This window comes from Panthera uncia, unplaced genomic scaffold (assembly GCF_023721935.1).
Source record: "Panthera uncia isolate 11264 unplaced genomic scaffold, Puncia_PCG_1.0 HiC_scaffold_1248, whole genome shotgun sequence".
NCBI lineage: Eukaryota > Metazoa > Chordata > Mammalia > Carnivora > Felidae > Panthera > Panthera uncia.
This window is the reverse complement of record NW_026057863.1, coordinates 1-4,555: the sequence shown is the minus strand read 5'-3', so window position 1 is coordinate 4,555 and position 4,555 is coordinate 1. Positions and strand designations below refer to the sequence as shown.

Genomic DNA, 4,555 nt, shown 5'->3' with positions numbered 1-4,555 from the left:
TAGCCTGGTGCTTGGGTGGCTCAGTTGGTTAAGCATTCAACTTTGGCTCAAGTCATGATCTCATGGCTGGTGAGTTTGGGCCCTGTATCAGGCTCTGTGCTGACAGCTCAGAGCCTGGACCCTGTTTCAGATTCTGTGTTCCCCTCTCTCTCTTTCCCTCCCCTGCTCATGCTGTCTCTTTCTGTCTCAAAAATAAAAATAAACATTAAGATTTTTTTTTTAATTTAAAAGAAAAGAGTATGTGTCCACCAAACATTGAATCATGTAGCCCGGGTCTTACCTGAATCAGGACGAGGGAGTGGTAGTTCAGGTGGGGCTACTGGCTTGCAGCCTGTCTGCATATCCCACCCCCATGACAACTTTCTTCTGTTCCTCACTCATGGAAGTCATCACCTAATTTTTTCACCTAAAAGTTTTTTTCACCTAAAAGGGACTGTGCATCTTTTACCAAGACTATATGGATATGGTTGGAAGTCCTGAGATGGTTGTGCTTTCACATGGATTTCTAATATCTAGGTATGCTTTGTACAAGATATGGGAAGGTCTATCCCTGAGTTTTCATTGAGTGATTACCCTTGATTTCTTGGGCATTGGCTTCAGTGACAAACTGAAACCATATCACTATTTCATATTTGAACAGGCCAGCACTGTGAAGGCACTTTTGCGGCATCTGGGGCTCCAGAACCACAGGACCAACATTTTGTCTCATGATTATAGAGCTGTCATTGTTCAGGAGCTGTTATATAGGTTTGAGCAGAATTGATCTTGTCAGCTTACCATGAAGAGTCCTGTCTGTCAAATGGAGGTATATTTCCAGAGACTCACCATCCTCTACTTCTCTAAAAGCTTCTCAAAGATGGAGGCATCCTGTCACCCGTTCTCACATAATTGAACTTCTTTGTATTCTCCTGAGGTCTTACCCTAGTCTTTGGACCATACACTCGATTCTCTGAGAATGAACTGTGGGACATGTGGGCAGGGATATGCAACAATTATGGGAACTTAGTTATCAACCAGAGGAAGAAGTTTAGAAAACAATGTGTAGGAGCTCTTGCTTCTGTAACCATTCCCATTCATCTTATCTATGGGCCATTGGATCCTGTGAATCCCTATTGAGAGTTTTTGGAACTATACAGATAAATGCTGTTGCAGTCCAGTGTCCATCCTGGATGACCACATTAGGCACTATCCACAGCTTGAGGATCACGTGGGCTTCTTGAATGCATATTTGGTCTTCATCAGCTCCTTCAGAGCTGGTAAGAGTAGCTTCCTTGTATTACCTCTCCTACTCCCTTATCTGTCATATATTCCACCTAGGAAGAAGTGCCCAAAGAGGTCTTGGCCACCAAACACTATTCTCTCACAAAACTCCACCTAACTTACACTGGTGATCAGCATTTAGTAAAAGCCCTGCAGAAACTCCAACTGTGAGTGACCTAATAGTGTATCTCCCATTCTTCTAACATCTGAATGAGTGTATCCATTTGCCTTTGTTTTGGTGCTATTAGGAGATTCTGATGAGCACTAATACTCACTGATACAGAAAGACAGAGAGACATTCTTAAAAATCTTTTCAACACTTTTTAACACACTTTCTGAAATATTTAGAAATGCTAATTTCTGGCCCATCCTTGATTGGAATCATATGGTAAAGAATGAAGAGAGTCATTCCTTGAATGGCTTTAAGGGTACATGCCTTTTATTAAATGTTTATTTTTGAGAGAGAGAGAGAGAGAGAGAGGGAGAGAGAGAGAGAGAAATAGCAAGAGTGGGAGAGGGGCAGAGAGAGAGGGAGACACAGAATCTGAAGCAGGCTCCAGCCTCTAAGCTGTCAGCACAGAGCCCTACACAGGGCTCCAACTTGTGAACTGAGATCACAACCTGAGCCAAAGTCAGACACTTAAATGACTGAGCCAGCCAGTTGCCCCGCTTACATACTTTAAGTTATCTGAGCAACATAGCTTGTAAATTTGGATTTCATTTCACCGGCTGCTTTTAATTATAGACATTTTGTTAAAATATGTTTGGGTTTGAATAATGCAGCATTTTATGTATACTTTAAAATTATGATTTACCTATACATATTATGTATTTTTATAAGGATACTAAACCAGCAGATACTCTGGCAGCATAGTGAAATTTTGTTTCCTTTGTTTTCCTTTTTCTATAGATACATACTGAGTTTCTACCTTCCAATAACTATGGAAGGGAAACACCTTGTAGGATATCAATCCTTTGAAATTTATTACAACTTTTATTAAAACCCAGTATTTCATTACGTATGTGAAGTGTTCCACCAGAACTTTTAAAATAAGTTGTAAATAACTCTTTATTTAAATGTAGAAAGCAGTAAAGAATGTCACTCTGAGCCAAACAATGAGATAAAAGCTAGGTAAGCCACCGACATCCACCTTATCCTTTAGCTCATTAGAATAGAGATAGGGGCACCTGGATGGATCAGTCAATTAAGCATCTAACTCTTGGTTTTGGCTGAGGTCATGATCTCATGATTGCTGAGTTCAAGCCCCGCATCGGGCTCTGCACTGACAGCCTGGAACCTGCTTGGGGTTCTGTGTCTCCCACTCTCTCTCCCCTACCACACCCACGTGCTCTCTCTCTCTCTAAAAATAAATAAACATGAAAAAAAACCTTTTAAAGAAGAGAGATATGGCCAAAGTGATTTGACAAAAAGAGTTGCTGCATAAAAATCCAAGAAATACTCTCATAAAATCAAGTGCAACAAATCCTTGTGAATGGTGCCCAGAAGTTGCCAAATATATTGGGAAGAAAATTTTGGAAGCCAGAGGCTCACACAGAGCCATTTGACTCTACAGAGAAAGAAGTGTGGACCATTCAGAAAAATATAATTCCATTTTACCAAGTCACTTAATTTGTATCAACAAATGCTAATTGTTGCTACTTCAAAATGCCCATGTTTGTCAATATGACTTACAGATGTTTTTCAAGGTTCATGTATATTGTTCTCATACATACTGTATTATGTAAAAAGTCATTTTCTTACTTTTAATATTTTAATATATTTCTTCTTTTTAAAATTTTAATTCCAGTAGTTAATGTTCAGTGTTATATGAGTTTCAGGTGTAAAGTAGAGTGATTCAAGAATTCCATACATTACTCAGTGCTTATGACAACAAGTGCACTACCTAATCCCCATCACCTATTTCACACATCTCCCCATCAACCTCCCCTCTGGTAACTATCAGTTCTCAATAGTTAAGAATCTGTTTCTTGGCTTGTTTCTTTCTCTTTTTTACATTTTCCCCTTTGTTTTATTTTTTTAAATTCCACATGTGAGTGAAATCATATACTATTTGTCTTTCTTTGACTTATTTCATTTAGCATAATATACTCTAGCTCCATCCATATCATTGCAAATGGAAAGATTTCATTCTTTTTAATGGGTGAATAATACTTCAGTGATTGTGTATGTAAGTGTGTGTGTATGTGTGTGTGTGTGTGTGTACCACATCTTTTTTGTCCATTCATCAATTGATGGACATGGGCTGATTACATAATTTGGGAATGTTAAATAATGCTGCTGTAAACATAGGGGTCCATGTATCTCTCTGAATTAGTGTCTTTATATACTTTCAGTATATTTCTAGTGGTGCCATTATGGGAGGGTAGAGTAGTTCTATTTTTAAAATTTTGAGGAACCTCCATATTATCTTTCACAGTGGCTGCACCAGTTTTGCATTCCCATCAACAGTGCACAAGGGTTCCTTTTTCTCAACATCCTTGCCAACACTTGTTCTTTCTTGCATTTTTTATTTTAGCCGTTTTGAAGGTGTGAGGTGGTATGTCATCATAGTTTTGATTTGCACTTGCCTGATGTTGGATGAAGTTGAGCGTATTTTCATGTGTCTGTTGGCCTTCTGTAGGTCTTCTTTGGAGAAGTGTCTGTTCGTGTCTTCTGCCTATTTTTTAATTGGATTATTTGTGTTTTTTTTATGTTAAGTTGTATAAGTTTTTTTTATGTTTTAGATACAAAACAGTTATCAGATATGTTATTTACAAATATCTTCTCCCATTTGAAAGGTTGCCTGTGGGTTTTGTTGATTGTTATATTTGCTCTGTAAAAACTTTTTTATTTTGATGTGGTCCCAATAGTTTATTTTTGCCTTAGTTTCTCTTGCCTCAGGAGACATGTATAGAAAAACGTTGCTACCTATGATCTCATAGAAATTACTGCCTGTGCACTCTTCTAGGATTTTTGTGGTTTCAGGTCTTGCTTTCAGGTCTTTAATCCATTTTGAGTTTATTATTATATATAGTGTATCCATTTCGAGTTTATTATTATATATAGTGTAATAAAGCAGTCCAGTTTCATTCTTTTGCATTTAGAGGACAAGTTTCCCACACCATTTGTTGAAGAGACTGTCCTTTTTCCCATGATATTGTCTTGCCTCTTTTGTCCTAGATGAATTGGCTATACAGGTGTGTCTTTATTTCTGGGATTGGTATCCTGTTCTACAGGTCTATCTGCCTCATACTGTTTTGATTAATATAATTTTGTATTATATCTTGAAATCTG

At 37.9% G+C, this 4,555-nt stretch overlaps 1 pseudogene; it reads left to right on the top strand.

The window, feature by feature from the left end:
• Positions 1-310: 310 nt before the first annotated feature.
• Positions 311-1,256, top strand: LOC125916848 (mesoderm-specific transcript homolog protein-like; annotated as a pseudogene).
• Positions 1,257-4,555: the final 3,299 nt, after the last annotated feature.